The sequence below is a fragment of the Diceros bicornis genome, chromosome 24 (genome assembly GCF_020826845.1).
Source record: "Diceros bicornis minor isolate mBicDic1 chromosome 24, mDicBic1.mat.cur, whole genome shotgun sequence".
NCBI lineage: Eukaryota > Metazoa > Chordata > Mammalia > Perissodactyla > Rhinocerotidae > Diceros > Diceros bicornis.
The window spans coordinates 8954204-8968237 of NC_080763.1; positions in this window are offsets into that span (position 1 = coordinate 8954204).

Genomic DNA, 14034 nt, shown 5'->3' on the forward strand with positions numbered 1-14034 from the left:
TTCCAGTTGATGAAGCTAGCCAATACCTTTTGCCTTCACTTGGGAAGAAAAACAATTCACCTGGACAGCAATGCCTCAGGGTTTTACTGAGAGCCCTTCTTATTTCTCACAAATCCTGAAAGCTGATCCAAGTGATATAAAGTTTCCTAGAGACTCTACTTTATTGTAATATGTGGATGATTTGCACCTTTGCTTTCCCTCTCAAGTCTCCTCACAGGAAGATAACATCCACTTGCTAAAGCTTTTAGCCTCAAAGGGATACAAGGTCACCAAGGAAAAATTGCAGTTTATCCAAGCCTAGGTTCAATATTTAGGGCATTTGATTATCAGAATAAGAACTACAGCTAGATCCAGATGGACCTTATGGCATTCTGTCATAACTATCCCAAAACCCAAAACTAAGTGTCAACTGAGAGGTTTTCTTGGGCTAGCTTGTTATTGTTGAAATTGGATTCCAAATTTCTTTCTTATGACCACGCCTCTGTATGTTTTAGTAAAGAACAGCAATCTTGACCTAATTTTATGGGAAGAACAGGAAGACATAGCCTTTAAAGAGTTGAAGGAGAGCTCATGAACCCCTCTGCCCTTGGGAATCCCAATTATCAGCTTCCCTTTTTTCTTGTTGTATATTAAAAGGAAGAGAATGCCCTTGGGCACCACCATCAACCCATAGGGTATTATAGCCAGCAACTAGACTCTGTGGCACAGGATACTCCTCTTGCCCTAGAGCCATTGCTGCCACTGCCCTTTTGGTTAAGGCCACGGACAAAATCATTATGAGATCCCCTTTAACCATCTTCATACCTCATGCAGTAGAAGCTCCCCTGAATTCTCACCACACTCAATATTTTTCAGTCAGCCACCTCACCTCTTGTGAAATCCTTTTGCTAACTGCTCCACACATGACTCTTTTATGTTGTAATAACTTTAACTCTGCTACTCTTCTCCGCTGCATTACCAACGAGCCCCTCATGACTGTTTAATGCTGACAGATCACTTCCTAATTCCTCATGATGATCTGCAGGAAATGCCTTTGAGTAATGTCAACTTCTCATGGTTCACTGATGGTTCTTATTTAAAGGGTGACAATGGTAAATATTGTGCTGGATATGCAATATCAACACCCTTTAATGTAATTGAAGCAGCACTTTTGCCTTTGGCTACTACAGCTCAACAGCCAAATTATATGCATTCAACAGGCCTACACCTCAGCCAAAGGCAAAACTGCCAACATTTATACTCACAGTAGATACATTTTCAAAGTGGCTCACGATTTTAGAATGTTGTGGAAGCAATATGGCTTCCTTACTTCCAGTGGAGAGAAAACTAAAAATGGCCTTTATGTTCAGGAATCACTGGATACTATACTTTACCTGCTGCTTTAGCTATTATTAAGATCCTGGGGCATTCTAAACTTCACTCTCTGGAAGCTAAAGGAAATCACCTCGCTGACACTTCCACGAGGAATGTTGCTCTTAAATGAACCAACAGCAGCCAAACTTTTGTCATGGTCCAAAGGGATATTTCTCCAAATGACAACTTAGAAAAACAGAGAAGCCCAATAATCAGCCTCCAAAAAGGAAAAACAAGTTTGGAAATTCAACATTTTTTGGTTTTATAAAAAGAGAAAGTTCTGGTTCAAGCCAAATAACAACCCAGTCCTACCCAAGACTCCAAAACTCCCACTCCTAACCACTGTACTTGCATTACACCATTGGTCCACTGAAAAAATTATAGCACTTATGAATCAGTATTGGTGAGGAAACAGTAATAAGGTTACAAAAAGCACCTACCTCACTTGTCCCACCTACCCAAAACACAATCCAGGGAAGCCTGTTCACACCGCACCCAGACATTTTAAATTGCCATTCAAGACTTGGCAAATGGATTTCATACAGTTGTTCTAGCCTCATGGATATATGTTTTAGTCATGGTTTGTATGTTTTCTCACTGGACTGCAGCCTTCTCTCATGCATCCTCTTCTGTGGCTAATGTCCTTTTGGAAAGGATTATCCCTACCCGGGGACTCCTCTCAAGCTTCATAGTGATTCAGGAACCCATCTTACTGGTCAGGTGCTCCAACAGGTCTGTACTGTTTGGCCAGTTTTACAACACTTACACTGTGCCTACCACCCTTAATCCTCTGCTTTGGCTGACCACACTAACAGTGTTATTAAGACGAACTGACAAAATTTGTAGAGACCCTTCAAATACCTTGGCCAAAAGCACTGCCTTGGTCCTTCTAAATCTCAGACCCACCCCCTTTGGAACACATAAACTCTCACCCTTTGAGATAGTCTCAGGATATCCAGTGCACCTGGCCCCTGCCTCTTTTGATCTGCAGCTGATAAAAGGAGATATACTTCAATATTGTAAAGACCTAATTGCTTTTATCAAAAATAACTATATTCTGGGGGTCAGCTGGTGGCGTAGTGGTTAAGTGCGCACCCTCTGCTGCTCGCAGCTTGGGTTCGGATCCCAGGCGTGCACTGATGCACTGCTTGTCAGGCCATGCTGTGGCAGTGTCCCATATAAAGTGGAGGAAGATGGGCACAGATGTTAGCCCAGGGCCAGTCTTATTCAGCAAAAAAGAGGAGGATTGGCATGGATGTTAGCTCAGGGCTGATCTTCCTCACAAAAAAAAAAAAAAACTATGTTCTGGTAGAGCAGTCTTTCACAGTGCGTTCCAGGGAAATGAAGATGTAAATTATCACACTTTGCAACCTAGAGGTTTCATCCACTAGAAAAGACACCTCCAGAAAGGATCTCTTCAACCTCCCTGGAAAGACCCCATGAGGTACTGCTAACTAACCCTTGTGCCTCCAAACTGCAGGGAATAGACTCTTGGATTCACGTGACACAACTAAAGAAAGCATCAAATCTTGCCCGGACCTGCACATCATCTGGTCACCTGAAGGTAAAGAATTCCCAGAATTGAAGCAGATGACATCTGATGAGACAGCTTTCCCAAGATGTCCAGACCAGGCCTAATAGAGGGATACAAACTTAGATGGGAAATACCTGAGAGATCTCCCTCCTACCCCTCCTTTTAACGCAAATGTGATTTCAATAGGTTTCCAATCTGTTCACTTTCCCTCCAACGTGGACATGACACCCAGGAAAGGTCCTTCCCGGCATCGAGGAACAAAAGGCCACTGAATCTGGAAAACCCTGACTCTTGATCAGCAACGTTTTCAGAGAAAGGTCTTGATCAAAAGAGATAAATGTGAAAATTAATAAAATTAACAAACAGAAACCTCATTTAAAATAGGATTGGTCAGCGGCCTGGGTTTGCACGTTCGGAGCCCAGGTGAGGACATATGCCACTCATCAGCCACGCTGTGGCAGCGACCCACACGCAAAATAGAGGAAGATTGCCACAGATGTTAGCTCAGGGTGAATCTTCCTCACCAAAAAATAAAATAAAATAGGGTTGGGAGACCAGAAGAGAGAACTTTTATGCATGTGCCACTCAATGCACCCTACAGACCCCGAGAGGAAGACACTACCTCCAACAGGAAGTGATACTACTTACTAGGCAGCAGAAGGAAGGAAGAAATTTCTCCTTGCCCAGCAACAGCTCAGCCAATGAGAGACTGCCATAATTCAGCCAATGAAAAGCCATTACACTTTGAACTCCTATTCTCCTCCAATGGACAACAGCCCCTCTCAACTTCATAAAAGAAAGTTTCTCTCCTTTGTTTCTCCAGACTTGTGCATGGTTAACTATAGATTGCATGTCCTGAACTGCAATTCTTTGCCATTCCTGAATAAACTCATCCTGCTGGTAAAATAACTGGCTGTTTATTTGTTATAGGTCAACAACACATTGCCCCTGAGTCAAACCATGCCTACCTCCTGAGTCTGGACTCTTAATCACTATGTGCAATTAACTTTCTATTAAAGAAATCTATTGTTTGTTCATTCAAACACTTCTGTTGATCAGAGAGCCAATGGAGATTTTAAAGCATGATCAGACTTGTTTTTCAGAAATTTCACTCTGGCAGTGCAGTGGGGGATGACCTATGTTGAGGAAGAGACTGGTGGCAGTGATACAGTTTAGGATGCTGTTGCAGTAGTCTGAGCAAGACATGACGAAGACCTCCAGTTATGTAGTAGCAGTGGAGGTGAAGAAAGGAATCAAACTTAAAATATAGTTTTATAATGAATAATTGTGGATGAAAAACTGGATAGTGAGGGCTGAGGGAGAAGGAGTTATTGAAGATGACTCTTTCTTCTAGCTTGGAGCCTGAGTGATGACATTGATGGAAGAGGAAAATTAGGAAGATAAAAAGGGCAAGAACAAGTTGATGAGGACAGTGGAGATAATGAATTCAGTTCGGGTGCCTGAGGTTATTCAACTAGGTGTGCAGAGCTAAAGATAGTCACAGGTAGGAGTTAGAAGAGAAAAAGACCAATAGCTGGAACCTTGTGAAATACCAGCATTTAAGGCATGGGTAGAAAAAGAGGAACAAGCAGAAGACACCCAGAAGCAGAACGCTGAGTGACAGGAGAACTGTAGAGCGCTGTATTCAGGAAGCAAAGAAAGGGGTTACAAGAAGGAAATGATACACGGAAGCCAAGCAAAAGAGGCCCAAATGTAGATCTCTGGATTTAGCCATCAAAAAGCTATTACCACAGTGTAAATCGAGCAGTGGAAGTCAAGGTCATTTTAGAGCCATCAGAGCCCGTTTGGGATTAGGAATAAACTACCTTCCTGATGGAGGAAGGTTGTGGGAGTCTTACTATGGCTTTAAAAATTTATAGGCCAGGCATTTGGTGTTCCTGCAAATTCGGAACTCCATGTTTAACTGGATTCAAAACGCTGGCATTGCTTGATCTAATTTTTTATTTAAACTCAAAAGTCAAAGCGAGAGGCCTGACATCCCATAATTCTTTTTATGTAAGGAACAGGAGCATGTTATACGAAGGATAGATGCCCAGAGACTTTGATTAATACAGTGCTCATTTATTTCAAGACCCATGTTATTCAGAACTAGTCTTGATGAGCAAGAGCATGTATTTCTGTTTACCTAAATGGCTAAATGAAGCTATCACGTGCCAGGCAACAACATCAATGATCCACTGGGCCCACCAGTTTTGAAGTCATGTGATCTGTGATAAATTTTTGATTTGGGGATTCACATCTCAAATTTTGTACATTAAAGAAAACTTTATTTTTATTTTCATGTCGTACTATTTTAATGCAGATAATGCAAATTCACATAAAATACACCCACACTGTTTATATAAAATAATGTTACTTTATATATTAAAAACATAAATAGACTTTTTAGAAGCTACTATTTGACAAATTTAACTGAGAATACATTTTTACTTTACCATATTACTTTGTAAACAAGTTGTATACAAATATAAAGGACATTAGTATTATCTTTAATCAAATATTAAAGTAATTTAATAACATCTTAGTATTCGATATACTTCTTTAAGAAGCTGATGAAACTTGTAAGGTGTTTATGTCACTTTGAACTAATCTCCACTTTGAGTGGACTGCCTAGCCCAACCCAATGTTTTATGTGAAGGGCATAAATTATTCTGTTTTACAGTTGAGACACTGTATCTCTGAGAAAATGAAAAAAACAACTTGAGTTATGGGCAAGTTGGAGATTAAATCAGACAAAGAATGGACAGATTTCTTTGCTTCCAGGCCTATTCTTTCCTTCTTTGTTACACCACAAATAGGCTGCCTCTGCCGCCATAACCAGCTCTACCAATTTGATGGAATTAATCACATTGTTTGGACTTTAAAAAAAGGCCTTGTTTTGTCATTTTCTTTTGTAGCAACTGGTAAGATAACAATCTTACAATATCTAGAACTAGAAGTATCTCTTATCTCAAAATTACAAATGTCAAGGATAAATAATATATAATAAGCCAATATTAACATGTTAACAAAGTTAACATTGATGCCGGCTGGAAAAGAATGGCTACATGAAGCATCGTCCAGCTGCTAACATCCCATAGTCACAGAAAATAGGAGAGGCTCTTTGAAGTTGGAAAGCCATTTAGTTTTGGAGGCCCCAGAGGAGAAGACTTCAACAACAGCAGCTGAGACAAAAGAAAAAAAAACTTTTCATTCACGATCCAATTCTGTGAAGACTGAATCCTAACGGATTAGATGGCATGTGACAGCCAAATGGGTTTGAACAATGGAACAGAGTGTGGTGGAGGGATTCAAGTTTGGGGCTAGGAAACTGGAATCTCGAATTTTCTTTAAGGTCTTGCCAATGACTTGCAGGCTGGCTTTACCCTTATTATTTATGATCCCTCTTTCCCTCCAATGTTTCAATCTCTTTGTCTATAGAAATCATTTGTAGCCTGCTTTGTACCATCCACAATGAAGTAACAAATGTTGATAAAGAAGGCTGCTCGGTCCTAGCTGGAGACTGTAGCGAGGCTAGACCACCCAGAGAGAGCTTAGAACATGGGTGAATTTTCAAGAAGCAATTATCTTCTTTCCATGTTTTACTTTTCAGTGTGAAAGTATTGGAAAGAACAGAAAAATAAAAATAATTGAAATTCACCCATAAATCCAGAAATCATCACTGTTGACATTTGGTGCATTTTCCTTTCAGTCTTGTGTGTATGTGTGCTTACAACACACTATTAGTACACACACTATTAAAGAGAAAAAAAAGTGGTTTTAGTAAATTATAATCACACTATATATAGTGCTTTGTAACCTGCATTTTTCACTGAATAGATAATATTAATATTTTTTTAAATAATCTTTGAGGATTTTTGGTGGCTCCCATATTATTCTATTGAATGTACTTAACATTAATTATTTAATCAATCTCATCTTATTATATTTAGGTTATTTTCAACTTTTTGCCTTTAGAAAACATGCTGCATTAAATATCTTTAAACATGAATCTTTGTAGCTGATTGGTCATATGATTAAGATAAATTTTGGGTATTAAAAACATTAAGTAAAAGGATATGAACATTCTAGGCTCTTGATATATATTCCCTAATGTCTTTCCAGAAAGGTCATACCAAATAGCACTCTGTTCAGTATTATATGAGAGTGTACATTTACCTGAAATTTATTTTTTCTTTCTTATTTAATATTTAATAGGTTTTTAAAAGAGTACTTCACTTGTTTTACTTTTTGGTTATTAATGAGCAATCTTATTGAAGTAGGATAAGTATCTATGCATTTTTAATTGAATCTCTTATTTTTCAACCTAGAAAACACAATCTACCATCTCATCAAAGGAATGTCTAGAAGAGCAAACTTCCAGCTTACAGTTAAGAAGGAAGTAGGAACTGAAAGCCCCTGAGGATACTCAGATATCTGCCAATGATCTAGAACAGGGATGGAAATTTTATGCAAATATATGGTGGCTTTGTTCTCTTCCTCTCCCTCCCCATTCATTGGGAAACATCACTAATTGATTATGGAACTGTTTTGTCAATGACCCTAAACGTACTTTAAGAATTCTTGTCAACACCAACTACTATCATTCTGAGCTATTGTCCCTCTTAGTTGGTACTTAAAATGAAACCAGTCGGCCTCCTTGGCCCACAGTGTAGCCTACAATTCCACTGGAAAAGATAAAGGCAGGGAACCTGCAATGTTACATGGCTGCCGGACTCTTCCTCTGCTCTAGTCCTCTCCCAAATATACATCATAGAAATGCAGTGTTAGCTACACACAAATTTTCCTATTGTTCCATTAATACATACGATGCACTGTCAGAAGTTCCCGCCACTTTTCCATGCCCTTCTTAGTTTCTAGAACAGTACTCTTGAAGATACTCAGTAAACAGCTGTTGGCTGTCTAACAATGTAATTATCAGGATTTCTCCTGGGTCTCTTCAAGCTCAATATAAATTCTTCCCCCAAAGTTTGCTTTTACTGTCCAACATTCAGTTATGTTTCTTCTCTCTTTCTAACCCTTTCTATTTTAATGCCCCTTTTTAATACAGCTCTCACCATTCCCTAAAGAGACACCATTTCATGGGATCCTGAATGGCCATGTCCATTCAATAGGCACATAAGAGAGTAACTGCTGTGTGGCATCTGTAGAGATCAATAAAATCATTCTTATGTAGACCATCCTTCTTGGAGAAATGTTGCCCTTTTATTCTGCCGCAAAAGAAGGAAGCAACTGGTGAAGAGTCGATAAGGAGAGCTGGACTTTCTATGAGAAGCAGGAAGGACTAGATGGAACTGATGGAAGACCAGAGGAACTGATGCTGAATGACTAGTCAGCCTTTCCCAGAATGCAGCTTTTAGCCTATCTCCCAGTCTCTGCATCTCTCCTCTTCCAACAGCTTGGGGCACCACCAACGAATTCTAACCTTAGGCAGGAGGGATTTTAAAATGTTCTAGTTCCATTTGAGAGTCAGTGCGTCTGGCTCTGACCTTGGGCACAAGAACTGATCCTGGAACTTCCTACATATTCAATCAGTCATTCACTTATTTAACATTTTTGAGTACCTATTATGTGCCAGCACAGGAGTGAACAAGAGAGGCATGATGCCTGCCAAAGGCAACAACAAATAGCTTGGGGAGGCTTTAGGCACCCCACAATCTCTATTAGCCCTCTCACCCCAAATAAATCCCTTTTTATAACCAGATTGCCACTCAAATCCTGTCCTGTGGCTATTCTGGAGTCACCACTTGTCTGATCCCTGCCCTCATGGAACTTACATCTAGCGAGTCAAGCACCAGCAAGTAAGCAGCCAATGACAACCCAGTACTACAAGTGCTCTGATGAGGGCACTAACTGGTGCTGTGGACACTCAAGAAGGACGTTGAACTCAAGTGTCACAGAAATGACATCCAAGATGAGACCTAAAGCATGCTATGACTTAGGTAGCAAAAGAGGCAGGGGAAAGAGTCCTAAGCAGAGGATTCACTATCTACAAAGGCCAGAAGGAAAGAAAACATGACATAGTCTAAGAACCATTCATTTGGGAGGGTAGAATGCAAGTGGGCGAAGGGCAAGGGAAACAGGGTAAATCACAAGACATGAGGCTGGGGAAGTGGGAAGGGCCAGATGAGAGAGGGCTGTAAGCCATGGAGTTGGGCCTCTATCCTAAAAGAAACGGGAAGCCAACACATTTGAAGCAAGTAAACGAACTGATCAGTTTGTGTGGAGACAGACCACTCTGGCCGCAGGGTGGAGAATGGTGGGGAGAGAAGCAAAGCTGGAAAGGAGGGCTTCATCCCGTCTCCAGATGGTCATGTCACTGGAGCCAGGGTAGCAGTGATGGGGATGGGAAGAAGTATGAGAGTGTTACATATTAGTTTCCTAGGACTGCTGTAACAAGGTACCAAAAACTGGGTGGCTTAAAATAACAGAAATTTATTACCTCGCAGTTCTGGAGGCTAGAAGTTTGAAATCAAGGTGTTGGCAGGGCCATGCTTCCTCTGATGCCTCTAGCAGAGACTCCTTCCTTGACCCTTCCAGCTTCTGGCATTCGCCAGCAATCCCTGGCTTGTAGATGCACTGCTCCTGTCACGTGACCCTCTCCTCCCTGCGTGTCTTCACATCATCTTCCTTCTGTGTGTGTCTGTCCCTCTGCCCAAATTTCCTCTTTTTATGAGAACACCAGTCATATTGGATTAGGGCCCACCCTAATGACCTCATTTTAACTTGATTACCTCTGTAAAGACACTGTTTCCAAAAAAGGTCACATTCTGAGGTACTAGGGATTAAGACGTCAACATATCTTTTTTGAGGGACACAATTCAGCCCTAATAGGGGTTCTTTCTTACTCCAAGTTGCAGTCTCCACCTGAAGCCCTGGGTCAGATGGATGCCCTGTTCCCTGGGCCTAAGCCCCTGTCCTCCAGGATACAGCACTGCCTTGTTCATAATAGTCCTCCTGGCAAAGGCTAGAGACTTCTCTCAGCCTGGGAAATGGAATCTTTGGGACTTTCCTACTACACTGCTGACCACTTCAGCTCTTGGAATATTTTCTGTATCTGAATTCCTCAGCCAAGGCTCTATCTATCTTCCACGACATCCCATTCCCAGGATGCAACATTCTTCTTGCCAGTTGCCATCCCTGACTATCATCTGTCACCTATGTTGCAACCCACTACACCAGTGTTTCTCAGAGTGTGGTCTACAGACCACCTGCAACAGAATCACTCAGGAGTATTGTTAAAAATATGTTTATTTTGACCCACCCAACCCCACTGAATCAGAACCTCTAGCTATGGGGTCCAAGATTCCATGTTTCTATCAAACTGTCCTACTGGTTGTCATGAACACACAAGTTTGAGGATCACCACTCTGGATTATGTATTCTGCTTACCTGGCTTTCCTGCCAGCCCCTGCTGCAGGGTCGGCCTCTCCTTCTAGGCAGGTAGATCTCCTTCTAGGAGGTAGATCTTTTAGGCCCTCCTCCCTTTCCAGTCAGCCCCATGCTATTATGGTTAAACCAACTATTCTGAGCCACCAATTTAAATCTCACAACCAGAGAGGGAAGAATAGTACTGAAATAAGCTATTCTTATGAAGAAAAACCCAAATACTGGGATTTTACTTAGCCTAGCAAAGATGTGTAATTACATTGTCATTACCTGCCATCAAGTCAGCTCTGAGTCCTTGTGACCCTATGAATGAGTGATGTCCACAATGTCCTGTCCTCAACAGCCCTGCTCAGCCTCTGTAGACTCATGCCTATAGCTTCCTTTATGGAGTCAATTCATCTCATATCTGGCCTTCCTTTTTTCTTTTAATTATTTTATTGAGGTCATATTGGTTTATATCATTAGGTAATTTCAGGTGTACATTATTATATATCAGTTTTATTTTTTTTTTTTGAGGAAGATCAGCCCTGAGCTAACATCCATGCCAATTCTCCTCTTTTTGCTAAGAAAGACCAGCCCTGAGCTAACATCTATTGCCAATCCTCCTCCTTTTTTTTTTCCCCAAAGCCCCAGTAGATAGTTGTATGCCATAGTTGCACATCCTTCTAGTTGCTGTATGTGGGACGCGGCCTCAGCATGGCCGGAGAAGCGGTGCGTCGGTGTGCGCCCGGATCCGAACCCGGGCAGCCAGTAGTGGAGCGCGTGCACCTAACCGCTAAGCCACGGGGCCGGCCCAGCTTTATCGTTTTTGCCTCCAGCAAATTAGTTGAGAATAAAACTATTTATTGAAGGGCTCTAAGAATACCCCCCAAATTAAAAACCAGATAGATAAAATATCTACAACAGAATAATCTAAAGATTAAGAATGTTAAATATATTTATATATGTACACAATGTATATATGTATACATTATATATATATATGTATAAAATTGATAGTAGAGATAGGCTATCCAGAGCCCTAATTGCTTCCTTGAAGCCCAAATATTCATCTCCACTCTAATCCAAAAAAAAAAAAAAACAAAACAAAACATAGTCTGAAAGTTCTCAATCAGCTGATTTAAAATTTAGTTTAAAAGAGCAAGCCTACCTTCTTCCTGACGCTTTTAAGGATTTAGACTTTTGGGGTTTGGCTCCAGTATAAATGAACACACAATAGGTGAAAGTATGTAAAAAGACTAATTTTTAGAGTTCAGTTCACAAATAAATTCTTACAATTTTCTTTGAGAGATTGAAGTTTCAACTCCATTTAACGACGAAAAGAGAGCAGGCATGGAGCCCAGTGCAGAAACAGCACTCCTGAGGGTACCAAATAAATATTTGATGATGTTGATCATATTCTTGCCCAAGGCTGAGAGATTGTCACCAACAGAGGGGCAGATGATCATCCCTTAAATGGTTTGTTCATTTTGTATATAAAATTCATTTCAGACTATTACTTGTTAACGACATTATACTTTGTAACGACAGAGGAATTTTCTAAGCACAGATGTCTACCAGTTATTTGTAAGTAAATCCTTCAGTATATAGAATAAGTTTGAGAATCTCCAAAATAATGCACGGGTTGACAGAATGATCTAACTAAAGTAAAGAAAAAACTAAAGTGATTATTTAAATAAGTTAAACCAATTTGGACTTCAATGATATTTCCTGGATATTTCAGTCAAATTGTGGTATTTTTCACTTCATTTGCTCATTTTATAAAGATGAACCCATCATAATTACACTAAGTTTAAAGGAAAAGATGCTTCCATTCAATTTTTAAAAATTCAACAAATTTGCATTTCTAATAAACACTTTTCTTGATCTTGTTTTCTGCATTCTTACAGGTATGTTCTTTAAATAGTTGATGCTAGGACAAAAGTGTTGTATAGTAATAGGCCAGGGATTTTATAGTAAAAAGCCAGCATTGTTGACTCTCTGACACCACCAGAGACCTGGCACATTTTGCTTGAGTGAGAGGAAGCTATCTTTGGTGCCTCCTTGTCTCCTTTTTGACCTCGGGCCTGCCACCTTCACAATACTCTCCATACTGAGTTTCCCGAATTGTCCTCTGTTGTGCAAAGCCGCTTATTAAAACACCACTTAGACGGCTGGCCCTGTGGCATAGTGGTTAAGTTCATGCACTCTGCTTCAGCGGTCCAGGGTTTGTGGGTTCAGATCCTGGGTGCAGACCTACACACCGCTCCTCAAGCCAGCTGTGTCGGCGTCTCACATACAAAATAGATGAAGATCGGCAGAAATGTTAGCTTAGGGCCAATCTTCCTCACCAAAAATAAATAAATAAAATAAAGTAAAATACCTCTTAGATTTCACATCCCATCACCCTCACCAAGTACCCTGCAAAAGAAAAGATATAAAATGCTGCCATTCTCATTTTCTCCACTGCACTTCTAAATATTTTCCTTAGCCAGGAATTAAGAAAATTTAGGTTAAAGTAGCTCATATGAATGTTACCTTATAAAGGAGGAATATGAAAGAAAGAGAACGAAATAGGGTTCTCAGTGGCCCTTGCCATGGCTGTCTACTTCAGCATGACAGATAAACAGGAGGAACAACTGGGTACTCCATCTTTGAAAGGGCGCCTCCTCATCTTCCTGATTACTGCATACCTTCCAATCCACTCTTCTCTGACTGGTTACTCTCAGCCCTTCAAATATGAAGACGATGATGCTCTGATGATCTTATTTGCAGACTTCAGAGAGAGTTACTCTTTCATCTACTCCCATGAAGTGTTTCTTCTGAACCCCAAACAGAATGTAAGAAGAAAGCTTTGATTTTTACTTCCTTTTGCCTTCTCTCTACACAGAATCATCTGTGTTTAGATACTGTAGGTAATTTGGGAATCCCAAACTATGTAAATAACCACTTTCTAAGTTTCAGTTATACATAAATTAACTACTTCCTTAAAAGACATTTTGGAAAGTAGAGGCCAACTTTGAAAACATGTGTCATTTTTTTGTTGAAAACAATTCAAAAACAGCCCACGGCATGTTGTTACTATTTGTTTTTCACGTGCAGCTGTAAAAGAACTCATTGAGACAAACGTAAAGTTGAGTTTTAAAAGGCCGAGGTGGCGGGGTTTTTTAGTATTTGCAGACTTTATAAGTTTAAAAATTGTGAACTCGTGTCCTTTACATTTCTTATTTCTTTTCCAATGAGATATGTTGGGTTAAGTTCTATTTTTAAATGTATCTGAACCAATAGAGAAGAAAATTAAACAAAGGCCTAGGGTACTGGTTCCAGTCAAACTTTAACCTCAAGACCAAAACCCACTAAACTGGCTGAGCTGAGCGCCAGAACAAGGTCGGTTTAGGGACAGTGCCATGATAGGGAGCAATAGCTGCACTAATCACATTTGCAAAGCAGCATTTTGAGAGCAAGTCTGAATTATTGTAGGAAGGAAAGATTATGGCATTTTTTCCCTTCATTTTGAGATTTGTCAACAGTGCTTCACGATAGGGAAATAATACAACTGTCATCTAATACATTTGTACGGAAGGAGCAATGGGCCTCATCATGCAGACAACCAATTCAATACATAAGCATTTCAAGCTGATAAAAGGAGGGTAGATGAAGGGGAACCCACAACTAAGCACTCAAGAGACTACAAGTAGGAAGAGAGCCTGATGCAAATGCAGAATAAGGGGTAATGTTTCAAGGCAAGCTGACTGATG